Raw genomic sequence first — 15,831 nt, 5'->3', positions numbered from 1 at the left:
AAAATATATATTTAAAAAAGGCATGGCCGATATTTTTTTGCCGATTCCGATACTTTGAAAATGACGTGATGTTGTATAACTTTAGTTCCTATGTGAATATTAGTTCCTACTTGTTTTGTTGTGGTAGGAGGGTTTTGTATTGAAAACGGTGCCGTGTTGGTTATTATTATAGCAGAGAAGACAGCAGTAAATCAAAAAAAGACAAGTCAACTGTGCCCGGATCTACCACTCAAGAGATCTGATGGACTCAAAAAGTGGGTTACGATTGCATATTAGTTTGAAAATCGACCGGATCCACCGCATTTTTACACGAGTGACTTCCAGTCTGCTGGCTAGTAGTATTGACGCAGGAGGGCCGCGTCTCACGTCAAATAATAAACTCTGCTGTTCTTTTCGCGTGCATTGCGTTGAGAGTTAAGAGTTGTCTGATATATTATGGGGGAGCCTATAAGATGGGCGTAGGTTAGGTTTCAACATTGGTAGGGACGATACAACAACATAACTTGCATGTACACTTTTTGCTGGGGATCAAATCAAATTTATTTCTATACGCTGTTTCAACAGCAAAAGATCTTGGACTGATTTCAATGAACACAGTAGCTTTTCTGTCCCAACAATTCGGTCCTTCGGTCCTCACATTGTCATTTATGAAGAGAGGTTCCAAGCGTGTAGTTTTATCATATGCCATTCTCTGTCTGTGTTCGAGACTTTTCTTCTTGTCAGTCCTGTTTTTGTTTTCACGCACATTTGGTATTTGTGGAAGTGTGGTGCGTAATTTACGACCCATGAGTAACTTAGCAAGGGACGCTCCACACTCCAGTGGTGCTGGTCTTTAACTCAATAAAGCAAGGTAAAGATCAACATTACCATCGTTGGCTCTCTTCAGCAGTCTCTTTAATATCTGAACCCCTTTTTCAGCTTCCCCGTTAGTTTCTGGGTACAGGGGGCTTGACGTGACATGCTGGAATCCATATGGCTTTGAAAAATCCTTAAAGGGTATGAAAACGCAAAGGGGGTGTGAGACATCAATAGAACCGTTATGTGCCAAGATAACAAATGTTGATAAAGTTAACAAAAAAAATCAATCACATTAATGAGCAAGTATCAAAAATAGATCGAAAATGACGAACATTTCCAAAAGTGTTCCGGAAACAGCCGAATGGGGCGGAGACGTCATAACAAAGAAACAAAAGGTCGAGGCAGGTGCCATCGTTGTTTATCGACAAGAGAGTTGCGTTCGTGTTTTATCAAAAAAATCGCTAAAATGGTTCAAACCTGTCATGCTATGTGGTTTACAAATAGCCATTTGTCGCAATGTAGTACCCATGAGTTCCCGAACGCGACAAAAAGAGCTGGACTACGCAGACAATGAGTAAAGTTCGTCAGTGCTAAGAGGGCTAATTTTGCAATTTTAATTAGAAAAGGGAACCTGACGATCCAGAAGATGTGCCTACAACCTCAAAGAAAACAAAATTTATGCTACTTCCCAATCACTAAAGACCCACGAACTGCGAAGGAGTGAATTCGTGACCCGTATGTGAATAAATCGAGTGATTTGAGCATGTCTGTGGAACAGGAATATCAGCTAGTACAGATCGCAAATCCCGGCGACTTAAACGTACATTTGAGACAACAACTCGACCGAAGTTCTGGATTAAAGTAATTTAGGAATATCCTGACATCGCTAGGAGCGCGCTGAAAACTGTGCTACAATTTCCAACATCGCTAGCTTGATGCTAGCTTCTCTCACTCTCCCATCTCGTGTCAACGAAACAAACTCAGCCCTCCCACTGATTCAGCGGGTGAGTTGTATTTTTTCCCTGCACTTAACACGACGGGGCTAAAAACAAATGCTATTTTATATTTGCTGTATTTTTCTGCCGCACATTGCCGGTGTTCTGACAAAGTTGGCATGCGCGTAACGCTAAAAAGGACCGCGAATGCAGCGATTCCTAAGTACACACTACAAACTTTCTTTAAAGAAAGGAATATTAACTTACGTCTGCCATGTTTGGCGCACACAACAACTGCAAGTAGCCCTCTCACTTAACGACTTCGCCGTGTCGTTAAGCATTAATTTACGCCATTTCCGTGTTGCACATGTATGTTTGTGATGTAAATAGTTTTTAGCACCGTTGGATAACATTGAGAGTCCAACTGAATATAAAAGAGGGCTTTTTTCACCGCCACAAAAGCTTTGGGAGCAAAATTTTATAAGGGTGCAAAATTTGACAGGACACCTGTCCGTGAAAAAAAGACCCAAATCACACCGGTCCGTGGTGCAAAAAAGGTTGGGGACCCCTGCTCTAACCCCATTCATATTTGTGTCGGTTGGCAGAGCGAAACCGATGATAGCATATTAAATGATAATTATTCTATACATTACTTTATTTTGCGGTCACGGTGTATCAGCTTCACAAAAAGAAATGCAAAACAAACCATTCGGTGATTCTGTTGCCGCCGGTGTTTCATCAGTGTGATTTTCTCCCCTCAATGATCCTTTCATTAGGCTGCATTGGCTTTCGTTTGGGCTCAAATTGATAACCCAAAACACCAAAGAAAGGTTCATAACTCTCCTCGTCACCATTAGAAGAATGTTCGTTACGTCGGATTCGTCGTTGCAAATAGAAACAAAATTGTCTGCCATCATCGCCGCCATTCAGTACTAAGCACTGAGCCGGCTGTTTCCCGAAAGTGACGTCACGCACACAATATGCTAGATTTCCGGCATCTCGGGGGCGGGTCCTTTTAGCTTGACAATCGACCTAATTTCTATCATTTTCTTGGTGTTGCGATGTGTGTAATTACACGAAGTGGCATGATATGAATTCAAAAGGCATGCGTTGATGGATAAATGATGGAATATTAGCATTTCCCCAGGTGTTGTCATACCCTTTAAACTCCAAGAGGGCCAAAGCTGGGTATAGTGCTCGCCCGGCCGGGGGATGTGCGACAAGCCGCCGGTCGTCGGCGGAGTGGACAAGGAGCATGTCAGCCACAAAATGCAAGGCACCTCCGTATTAAAATGATCCCAGTATTTGACATAATACAAAACACGATGTTTACTCACTTCCTCGTAAGTCCCATGGTCCCACAGTAGTATGACTTGTTTTGGCCAATATCCACCGGTGAATGGGAACCTTTTGAAACCCCAACCTCCCTCATACAGCAAGATTTTTCTGCAGCCGTTTGGCTGGCGTGATGCGAAACAGCAAAACCCTATCTGGAGGTGAGAGCACGCGAGAGCAGAATTACAGACGCCATGATTTTAACGAGATATTATCGCGTACTTACCTTGTTTCGATCCAAAAACTCCAAGTACCATGTATCACTGAGTGTCAAGACACAGCTGTGAATGGCCACAGCTGGATTTTGGGGGGATTTTAGGGGTGAAACATGGTAATATAACAAGAGTTTGTGATGCAGAAATCGCAGACATCAAGGAGTGGTCGAGGTTTTCTTTTTCATATATTTACCCTTTTAAACGTTTTTTTCTTCTTCAATTTTTCTTTGTTTGGATCGATTATTTATCATCTAACATATCGGAGAAAATGCGACAGTAACAACAAAAAAAATACAGTTAAGCGATAGTTATGAGGTAGATATCCGTGACTTTTTTACAGACGCCATTTTTTTCATTTTGACATAATTTGTTTAAAAGTTTAAAATATGCGAGTGAATAATTTTTTAAAGTCATTTTTTTTCCTAAACGAAATATGAGACATCAATTAATGATTCTAAGCTAAAAACGACAGACATTTTGAATAATAATTACCTTTGTTTTATGGGTTGATACAAAAGCGGTTGCGCGACGTCTGTAAACGGGGGTTTTCAGGGCAAAACCGACAAACGGGGGCTTAATGCGCCATGAATCTGCAATGGCAGCATATAGACATATTGTTCTATCAAACACAACAGTTGCTTTGGCATAAAATACAGCAGTTTCTTTTAGGAGGTGTGCAAGAGCAGAAACTGCTTTTTCACTCGTCTTTATTTTCCGCCATATACAGTATATATACATATATATATTGTCCCGAGTATGGCTCCTCCGCTCTCGGAGTAAACAGGGTGCCTTCGGTAGAGCTGCAGCATTGAAGACGTGCTGTACAGAGGTTGCGCTAGACTTTTTCGTTGTCTGTCATTTTGACTGACAGGGTCATAAAAATCCGGTCATAATCTATTTTTACCCGTCACTTAAATTTTTAAAATGACTATCTTGATGCAGTCACTATATGTATATAGTGAGTGCATAGTATGTATATACACAATAATACAATAATAATTTATAATATAAAGTAACTAACATTAGTGCAGTCATGGATTACAGTAAGCAGGCCAGTGCTGTGTTTCCATATATATTTTTATTATATTATGTATATACAGGATATATATATATTAGGGCTGTCAAAATTATCGCGTTAACGGGCGTTAATTAATTACAGATTTAAAAAATGACAGTAAAGTGAAAGGCCCACTTGTTAATTGTGTTTTGCGGAGTTTTGCTGCCCTCTGCTGGCGCTTGGGTGCGACTGATTTTATAGTGTAAGTAATTATTGCCATCAACAATGGCGGGCTACTAGTTTATTTTTTGATTGAAAATTTTACAAATTTTATTAAAACGAAAACATTAAGAGGGGTTTTAATATAAAATTTCTATAATTTGTACTAACATTTTTCATAAAGAACTACAAGTCTTTCTATCCATGGATCACTTTAACAGAATTTTAATAATGTTAATGCCATCTTGTTGATTTATTGTTATAATAAACAAAGACAGTCCTTATGTACCGTATGTTGAATGTATATATCCATCTTGTGTCTTAGCTTTCCATTCCAACAATTTATTTTACAGAATATATATACAATTTACAGAAAAATATGGCATATTTTATGATGGTTTGAATTGCGATTAATTACGATTAATTAATTTTTAAGCTGTAATTAACTCGATTAAAAATTTTAATCGTTTGACAGCCCTAATATATATATATATATATATATATATATATATTTTTTTTTTCCCCCCAAGTGGGACCTTCCATGATTCTAATACATTTAATAATAATAAATTATATAATTCCATTATATATATACATATATTTTTTAAAAATTTATTATTATTATTAAATAAAAATGCACGTTGATACGACGCACATAAAGGCAACTTCCAATTTTTTAAAAAATCATTAGAAAGTTGTATGGACTTACAATCCGCTAGCTTGTTGTTTCCTGTTGTCTTCCGAAATACACCTGGGTGACGGCGCGTCAAGTGTTCGTTCATAGCCGAGGTGCTACCGTGGTATGCGAACTCAGCTTAGCAAAAAGAGTACACACAGTGGTGGCACCCTCCATATTTTCCTTGAAATAATTTCAGGCTCTGGCTAGTCTGGTCCGCTTTTTTGGCTTTATGCCGCTTTCACCGTGTTACCAATTCTGCCCTTCTTGGTAATTGGCGGCGTTTTCAACTGCTCGCCGCAGTGAGGAATGAACCGGCGATTCACTTGATTCGTTGTCATCCTTCACTGCATCAGTCCCTCTTTTATCAACACCATCGTCGTTTTGGGGCTTTTTGAAGAAACTTCGGACACTCTGTTGCCTTGACATTTTTCCGAGTAAGGCCAACGACGTCATGCATCAAGAGAGACAATAGCTAATTAATATGCTCACTCGCCACCCTGTGGTCTGGGGTGTGAATTGCAACCTGTCAAAATGACAGATGGACTTCAGTTTTTTCCGTCACCCTTGTAAAAAACCGGTCAACGACGGAAAATATTCGGTTAACGCGACCCCTGTTGCTGTAGTATTATGTAAGCGCTGTCTTACAGTGAATACACAACAGTGTTCGCCTTGGCCTCTAGCTTGAAATGCTCCCACACTTTTGACATTTTCTGCTTTTTCTTGGTGCTTTTCTCTTCGCGTTTGTTGGCTTCTTTGTCGTGACCTCTATATTCATGCACGGTTGAAATCAAATATATCCGCTGCCTCTTTCTTCATTCCCATACACTCGTCACGTCAGCGCATTGTGCTGCATTAAAAACTAGTCTGGACAAAACCTCATGCTTAGCGCTGGCACAGTTCAAATTGAATTACTCGAGTAGTTGTTTCAGCACTAATCTAAATTCACTGATTTCTTCCTAAATTCTGATTTTATGACTTAACAAAGAATCACAATCACAATCACATTTACATGGAAATCTAATGATTTTCTTTGTAGCTGTTGCGGCGATCCAATTTCCAAAAGAGCAACTTGTTGAGGAGCGCTGAAAAGCACTACCAACACATTTGCGTCATGACTAATTTAGTAGAAAGATCTTTCTCACCCTCTCGTCTCAGCGCACCAGCGGCACTCCCTCACTCCCAAAGCCGCCTGGCCTTTACGGACAACACTTGGCATGCCTGGAGTTGATGATGTCATCTGGGTGAACGGGCCTTGCGACGCGGGGATCGGCAACGTGAGAAGACGGCAGAGACGTCACCAACAAACATGGTTATGCCGCTTGTCAGTCTAGGAAGCAAAACAACATTTTTGGTGCGTTTCCTGGGACACTGGTCCTAAATTACATTTTGCAAGTCTCAAAATATTGAGGCATGATTGCAGGTTTTCATGCGGTGCTGCCGAAGGAGGTCTGGAGAGTGGTTTCGGAGTCTGCCCGGTCTTACGCTGGAAAAAAGAACCATGCAGATGACATGCTAGGATCTGATATTTAGGCATCTATACCTAGCAATTATGGAATTAATGTGTATGTTAATTTAGTAATTCAGGTTTTTGTGATAAGATTTGGAAGAGATATTTCTTGATATTTATTTGTTTGTTTGCTTATGAACAAATAATTCACCTTTTAAGGATGTCACAATATTCACAAGATTGTTGCAGCAATAACGGTGATTTGGAGGTATATGACTGTAAACATTGGATTGGCAGGGATGGAAATGCACCGTTCTATATTGAGTTGTCCAATATTATCGGGTAGCTGATAATATCGGCTGATAAAAATATTTAAAAATTGTTTCGGATAGAGATGTCCCGATCGATTGGGTCCGATCACGTCATTTTCAAAGTATCGGAATTGGGAAAAAAATATCGGCCATGCCTTTTTTAAATATATATATATTTTTTAATTAAATAGTTTTCTAATTGTATTTAACGTTACAGACATAATATGTTACACTCATCCAGAGTCGTTAGTTTAGGCTTAAGGTAGGATTATCAAATTTATCCCGATAACGGCGGTAATTAATTAAAAAAATAAAAGTATCATGTTAAAATATTTAACCTAATTAACGCATGCGTTGCACGACCCACTCACGCATTGTCGCGCTCAATCTGTAATGGCACCGATTTACCTATATAGAGAGATAAAAGGCAGCGTAACAGGTGTAGAGTGAATTTTGGCAGCCTTTGGAGCCTTTTTTTAATTGGCTAAAGCCTTACAATCCCTCTCGCTACGATTAGCATTATCATGGGAAGCAATGTGGGGAAGCAAGGTAGCAATTGATCTTTTTCTTAACACCTTATGTTATTTCCCAATGCAGAGAAGATATATCAATTGGTAGCACTACGCACAGTCATGGTTCCACTTCCCATCATGCATTTGGGCATGGCTACAGTATCATTTACTGAAAGCTTAACAAATACACTAGATGGCAATATTTAGTCACAAAATACAAAGTCACAAGTCTTTCTATCTGTGGATCCCTCTCACAGAAAGAATGTTATTAATGTAAATGCCATCTTGAGGATTTATTGTCATAATAAACAAATACAGTACTTATGTACTGTATGTTGAATGTATATATTCGTCCGAGTTTTATTCATTTTTTTCTTAATGCATTGCCAAAATGTATATGATCGGGAAACGTTATCGGGAATGATTGGAATTGAATCGGGAGCAAAAAAAAGCAATCGGATCGGGAAATATCGGGATCGGCAGATACTCGGATCGGATCGGGATGAAAAAAAACATGATCGGAACAACCCTAGTTTCGGATAATATTGACATTGGTTTTACGCCAATATGCATGTTGCCTTTTTACAAGGGCTGGGCACAGCAGTAGACATGTGCCGATTACCTGTTTCAAGAGGTATGAAAACATCACGGTTTCAAAACCGCAAAAATTTTCTGTCATACCATCCCTACGATGTTAGCAATTTTTTATGTCCCCGAAATGCAGGGAGAAGTCCCTTGATTGCAGCTGCAAGGCTCAACACTCCCCCACTGATTGTTGCTCAGTGACAGTGAGTCAGTTGTGCTACATGATGGCTGGAGGAGGTGAAACTCCTGAACTGTTCCCTCATTTAAGGTGACGAAATCGCTTGTATGGGAGTACTTCGGCTACAGAAAAGTTACAGGACGGCCGCGGCTTAGAGGATGAGATCCAACCGACATGTAAAACATCTTTGCGAAGGGTGGCTGCCGAGGAGGCAATACCTCCAATATGATTTCGCATTTATACAAAATTATCAGTAATCATTATCATGAACATTTCCCACCTACAAGAGTTAACTCCAGCGTGTTTATTGTGTCTAGCGGTGGTAAAAAAATGTGTTTTTTTTCTCTTTGGCAACTGTGCGTTGACAAAGAAAGTATGTGTAAAATGTAAACGCGAGTCATACACATGTGCTTTTTTTTTTTTTTTTTTTTTTTTAAATTCAATTATTTTTGTTCTGATGGTAATAATGTTAAGCTGTGGGTTCACACTTACCTCAAAGACTGCATTTATTTTAATTTTATTTAGATCATTTCAGTTATTTTTTTTGTATTTTTTTTTACCCATCTATTTTAACTTAACATTATACTTATGTTCCAATTTGCTAATGTGTTGTGAAAAATAAAAATCCTGTTCAACGCACTAAAGTTTATAGTAACACAAAGCTCGTGGTAACACATTTTAAAGCTGTAATTGCAATTATGTGATACCATGAAACCGTGATATTTTTGCTGAAGGTTATCCTACCATCAGAAACTCATACTGGCACACGCCTCCACAGCAGCTACGCATTTTGACCATTACAGGTCTCTAAATTAAAATGCTTGGGATTTGTTATGTGAGCAGACCATTTGCATTCATGGTGCGAACATTAAATGAACAATAAATGATTGAAAAATAATGAATTATAAACTCATTACATGTGACTACTGTGTTGCCAGAAAGAAATAGTCACTAAGAAAAATAATAAAATGCATAAATCTGTGCACAAACCAGCAACAATTTGGGATTAACTCATTGACAATACATTGTCTAGAGTCTAGACTAATCTGTGCCTTTCGCCTGCCAGTATTGTGATGCTTTGTCCTCACCTGGTAGCACTTTGGGGTTTATTTGAGAATTACTCCTTTTTATTTAATTTATCTTTTGCTCTGACTATTTGAGGCAACGCATGAACGGGTCATTCCGTGCATGCGTTAATTGCGTCAAATATTTTAACGTTATTAATTAAAAAAACTAACGCGATAAATTTGACAGCCCTACTTTTTATTAAAGATGCACCGATACCGATACTAGTATCGGCAGGGGGCGCCGATCCGGCCCAAAATGGTGGTATCGCTTTCGGCGAGTACCAACAAAGACTGCGCCGATACCATTTACCGGTCCATTATCATAACATTTGACCGCAGCCTTTTTTTTTTCTCCTGGCGCTCACTACACTTTGTCTCTGTGTTGTGATGACACGTGAACACCAAACAGCTATCGCTATTGGCCTTGCTCCAGACCAATGAGAACGGGCCAATAGCCACTTCTGACCAATGACATGGCCGACATGGCGACATGGCCGACATGGCGGCGGTCGGGAAATATTTCAAAATAGAAATCCCGTTAATTAAAATCAATGGCTGTGTGCAAGATTTGCGGCCTAAATGTTTCGAGATGTGGAGTTGAATCGGCCAGTTTCAATACCTCGAACCTGATAAAACATTTGAAGACGAAAAGTGAACGAACACAACGAGTTTCAGCCTGCAAGAGCAGGACTGCTATCCAGAGGAAGGGCGCTGAACAGGTGCAACAATCTCTGGTCAGTTCACTACGTCTACTTTACTTTTATTGTCTTTTACTGAAAGAAATGCTGCAGTAATTTGGGAACTGCTTCCAAAGTAGGGTTGCCACCTTTCAGAAATAGAAATAAGGGACCCCCCCTCCCGAAAAAAGGAGGCTAATAGAGAGACGGGATGCTGTGGTCAATTATTATTACTTATAATTGTTAGCGTCTGCAAATGCGGAAACAAGGTTGGACCTTGAAGCGGACAACAAGCGGGGGATAAGTACAAGGGTTTAATGATTGCAAACAAAAAAATAACACGTGATCGCGGGATAGTAGAAATAACAAAAGGAGTCCGTGACAGCAGGTCGACGGAGCTCAATACTACAAACTCGAAGGTAAACTAAGACGATAGGCAGCGAGCCAAAAAGCCAAAATAAAAACACTCAAATACCTGCACAGGGTAGAGGTTACAAACGAGTGCAGCACACTAACAAAAAAAAAAAACAATGCAGGGGCGTAACAAGCAAATGTAGCGAGACTATAGTGCGAGGTGTCAAATGGCGATCAGCAAAGCAAATATCTCGGCAGCCTTCTCTGAGCTCACCCGTGCTTAAATGCTGCGTTGATGAGCCCGCATTGGATTCAGGTGAGACGTCAGGAACGCCCCCACTAGCAGCCCAGCAACAAAACACAATCTAACCAGTAGCAGAATATGACAATAATTTCATGAAAGTTGCACTGTTTGACCTTTGAGAGGTTTAAAAAAAGTTTACTCAGTTCATTCAGAGTTTATTATTATGAACTTATTTTTACTTTCTTACTGTTGGGCTAGTATTATACTTTGTACTAGTCTTTTTCCTATTTTGCAAAGGTAAGCAACAGCCTGACAAAGCCTTGATAGCAATGATTTCACATCCAATTATGTAGCTCTTTGGGGGGAAAAAAAAAAAAAAAGAAATTATATATAAATAAACGGGGTGGTATTGGTATGGTATCGGTATTGGCCGATACTGCACAGCCAGGTATCAGTATCGGGGCCAAAAAATGGTATCGGTGCAACACTACTTTTTATACATCATAAAAATACCCTGTAAAGTGTTTCTAAAAATGTATGAAGATAATTGCTGAAAATTATCTTGTACACAGTTGCGAAAAGTAGACTGCAGTTTGGGCAATGAGTATTTTTCATTGCAGCAAAGGAGAGCAATGCTTTTCTTATTCCAAGGAGGTGGTGGAGGATAAATGCCACCTTATTTGTGTCTAAAAGCTTGGGACATCTAGACACCTTGTTTATTATTTCTTCCTGCATTTCTTCTCGTTGTGTTACCTGTAAATAAGTCAGACAAAATATCACTAAAGAGCTCCGCCAGCTCAGTTGAAAAGGCCTAAAGAACACCTTGAACATGATTTTCTCACAGCAAATAAAACATTTGGTTCCAGCCATGATAAAAGTCTCTATTTAATCTAGTATATAAAGTAAATGATCATTGTTTGCCATGAAATATTTTCTGCATTGTATATAGGACTTTTTTTTTTTTAAACCTAAAATTCCAGTGATGCTTTGGCGGTTTTAAACTGTAGCTGAAGGCAAATGACTGGGTACCGAGATAGGGGAAATGTCAATATCCGTGCTATTCCTGAACGGTGAGGTTTGCAGCGTTGGTCATGGAGTTCATCCATCTGCCCAACGAGAGTAGGCCAGGAACCCCGTCATCTCCACCTGCTCTCATCTCCAGAGGAGATTGGAGAGGGGATTCATTTCACGAAAAGTTTTTGCTCTTCATATTATGAAAAAAAAAAAAAATCATTATACAAAAGATAATACCGTGTATCACAAAAGTGAGTACACCCCTCGCATTTCTGCAGGTATTTAAGTATATCTTTTCAAGGGACAACACTGACAAAATGACACATTGACACAATGAAAAGTAGTCTGTGTGCAGCTTATATAATAGAGTTCATTTATTTCCCCCCAAAATAACTCAAAATATAGCCATTAATATCTAAACCCCTGGCAACAAAAGTGAGTACACTGCATGGGAACTACGTACATCCCTAAATATCCAAATTGAGTACTGCATATCATTTTCCCTCCAAAATGTCATGTGATTCCTTATAGGATTGCTGTCAGCATTGCTGCAGCGATTGAAGAGGTGGGGGGGTCAGCCTGTTAGTGCTCAGACCATACGCCATACTCTACATCAAATTGGTTTGCATGGCTGTCACCCCAGGAGGAAGCCTTTTCTGAAGACGTTACACTAGAAAGCCCGCAAACAGTTTGCTGAAGACATGTCAACAAAGCACATGGATTACTGGAACTTTTGTTGCCAGGGGTTTAGAAATATTAATGGCTATATTTTGAGTTATTTTGAGGGGAAAATAAATGAACTTTATTATATAAGGTGCACAAAGACTATTTTTCATTGTATCAAAGTGTCATTTTGTCAGTGTTGTCCCATGAAAAGATACTTAAATATCTGCAGAAATGCGAGGGGTGTACTCACTTTTGTGATACACTGTACGGACTGTAATAGATAATTCCCGCTCGCAGCAATGCAATACTGTAACTACGTTTGATTATAATTTCAAACAAACGAAATATACACACCACAATGTGCTACACAATGCTCATGTATATGAAACAAAATAATACCTTGTTAATACATTTCCCCCAAATATTGGGAATTTATTATAAAAGCATTCCTCTTTTCTTATAAAACAACCTCTTTATTCTTGATTTGAGGCACTTTTCATGCAGTGTTAGGAATTAATGCTTGAATTACTATGACAACTGTTTCAAAACCACAATACAAATTTATTCAATTCACATTTTCCCTGAACATTATGACTACAGATTAATACCTATTTGTCATGTAAAATAAAAACATTACTCTCGCACTATTTAAACCTCATATGGCGGAAAAAACTCCGGTGACTTGAAGTTCCGCTCTGAGACCCCCAATTTGGCCAAATTTCAAAATTGTCCTATATGCATGTGTGATACATCATTGGAAAGCTTAAAATCTCAATTTTCAGGGGGAAGAAAATTTTTGAACAGGAGGGCATTTAAAAAAAAAAAAAATATATATATATATATATATATATTTATATATATATATTTAAACAGCAAAACCCTATCTGGAGGTGAAAGAGAATTACAGACGCCATGACTTTAACGAGATATTATCGCGTACTGACCTTGTTTCTATCCAAAAACTCCATGTAGCATGCATCACTAAGTGTCAAGACTGTGAATGGCCATAGCTGAATTTTGGGGGGATTTTATGGGTGAAACATGGTAATGTAACAAGGGTCGCGATGCAGAAATCGCAGACATCAAGGAGTGGTCGAGATTTTCTTTTTCATATATTTACCCTTTTAAAAAGTTTTTCTTCAATTTTTTTTTGTTTAGATCGATTATTAATCATCTAACATATCTGAGAAAATGCGACAGTAACACAAAAAATACAATTTAGCAATAGATATGAGGTAAATATCCGTGACTTTTTTACAGACACCATTTTTTTCCATTGTGATGTAATTTGTTTAAAAGTTAAAAAAAAATATTCACTCACATATTTTAAAGTCTTTTTTTTCTTCTTTTTTTTTTAAACGAGATATGAGACACCTATTAATGATTCTAAGCTAAAAACGACAGACATTCTGAATAATAAATATAATTAATTACCTTCGTTTTATGGCTGGGTTGAAACAAAAGCGGTTGCGCGACGTCTGTAAACTGAGGTTTTCAGGGTAAAACGGACAAATTAAAAATAGTTCGGGGGCTTAATGCGCCATGAATCTGCTATGGCAGCATATTGTGACATACTGTTCTATCAAACACAACAGTTGTTTAGGCTTAAAATACAGCATTTTCCTTTAAAGAGAAGTGCAAGAGCAGAAACTGCTTTTCAGTTTTGTCTGTTTTCCGCCATATGAACATAGGCGGATCTACTATTAAGGCGAAGTAGGCGATCGTCCCAGGCCCCCAACCAGTAGGGGACCCCCAACCAGCTACCCCTGCCCCAACGAGAAAGGGCCTGGGCCACCGGAGCCAGCAGCACCCCCAACTATTTGTCATGCATAATTATGTCAGCATACCAAACAAACAAATAACAAAACAAAAAAACAAAGCCATTTGAATGCTGCATTTATATTATCTCCCCCCCACACACGTACTATAATGGACTGTTCCATGACTACGTACTGAGCATAAATATACAGTAACATTCAAAAGTTTTAGGGGGGGTCGTAAGTCTAACTAACGACATGTTTTATTGAAGTTGCTAAGCCTGTCGCGATATGCAATGAGTCCATTTATCGCAAGGTAAATAAAAATGAGGGCGGTAATTTTCACGGCTGCGTTTTATCACCGCGTGTGTGCTGCATACATTTGTACGTGCGTGTAGATGACATGAGACTCCAGTTCCTTTCACAGATGTTTATTGGTCAATCAACACGCCGTAGAATTACAGTTCAGACATAAAAATTTAGGAAACATCTATATTAAACATTGTAAACGTTAGCATTGCTACATTAAGGCTAATGGGGAAAAAGACAACCTACTTTAGCCTGCGATAAAACATTGGCAGTCTTTTCCAAAACGCAAACTTGCGGTTAAAAGGTGACACTTCAAAGATGAAAAATTGCTGGTTAACAGTGTCATACGCTGGTGATGTGATGTAAAGAGCAGACATGACTTCTATGGCGTATAATAACTTTTTAATGCTCAACAACACTTGCGCGCGTCACACTAGATATCATGAACAGGCAACCTAGATGCGCTCCATTAGATCACTCCGATTCCCATGCCATTTGCTGTGTGAGCAGAGTGATCATGGGATTAACGAGCAATGACGAAGAGTGCTTTTTACAGAGTGCCAAGTTTTAGGTAAGTGCTTTAGCGAGCGTACTTCCGGTAAACATTTCAAAATGAAGCACGCCATGTTCGTCATATAAATAACAATTTTTGGAGTTAATCCCACATGCTTCAGAAATATAATATGTAAATACAATAATACAGATTCTACACTAAGAATAGCTTTAAAATGACACCATTTATGAAAAATATGATTGGCAATGAATAATTATTATACATAATATTATTTAATAATTATTATAATATTATTTTACTAAATTGTTTAAAGAATTGTTTTGACTAATGTTGGAAAGGCGAAGTCAGTGTTCTGAATCTGTTTACATTCCATTCTTTTGCACTTGTAAATGCTATCAGCATGTAATCCCATTGTTTATTTGCGATTAATTATTGTTATTTACATGATTATTCGTACTTTAATAAAGAATTTACGTGTTCCAAAATGTTTTGGTGAATTTATAAGAGTCAACAAAAATTTCATTACTAATTAGTAAAAAAACTAAAATATTAGATTAGTCGACTAATCGTAAAAATAGTTGGCTGACTAGTTGGGAGAAAATTAGTAGTTTGTGAAAGCCCTAGTTGTACAGTGTACTGGAACATATTTCCTCTACACCCTTCTCACCTTTTTAACCCGACCCATTTTCATGCCTGATTGTAGTTGTTCATCTTCAGCCTCGATACATACACAGTCTCTTTCTCTCTGATATACAATCTATATGAAGCTATATTTCCTCACTCTTGTTCATTTTGTATTGATTTATTGAAACGTATGGAGATAGGGGCCTTTGAGGCTGCCTTTCCTGCTTCTTTTGTGTTAAAGGAACATATAAAGAGGGCCCCTGGCTATGTTCGCCTTAGGCCCCAAAATTGCCAAGTCCGCCACTGCATATGAATATTCATTTTTAGCTTTTTAAATCGTCTTCATACTGGAATTTTTGTTTTCTTTCCCTCCTTATAATATTTCTATTTGATT

General features: G+C 38.5%; 1 long non-coding RNA gene across 1 annotated transcript in view; it reads right to left on the bottom strand.

Annotated features, from left to right (window-relative positions):
• Positions 1 to 733: 733 nt before the first annotated feature.
• Positions 734 to 15,831, bottom strand: part of LOC130927502 (uncharacterized) — a 53,242-nt gene continuing 38,144 nt past the window's right edge. Inside the window, exons 2-3 of the long non-coding RNA XR_009066444.1 lie at positions 6,321 to 6,505; positions 734 to 988 (exon numbers count right to left, since the gene is read on the bottom strand). This is a non-coding gene — a long non-coding RNA (uncharacterized LOC130927502). The remainder of the gene's footprint in view (positions 989 to 6,320; positions 6,506 to 15,831) is intronic.

This window comes from Corythoichthys intestinalis, chromosome 12, assembly GCF_030265065.1.
Source record: "Corythoichthys intestinalis isolate RoL2023-P3 chromosome 12, ASM3026506v1, whole genome shotgun sequence".
NCBI classification, from domain to species: domain Eukaryota; kingdom Metazoa; phylum Chordata; class Actinopteri; order Syngnathiformes; family Syngnathidae; genus Corythoichthys; species Corythoichthys intestinalis.
The sequence above is the reverse complement of the archived record's forward strand: the minus strand, read 5'-3'. Positions and strand labels throughout refer to the sequence as shown.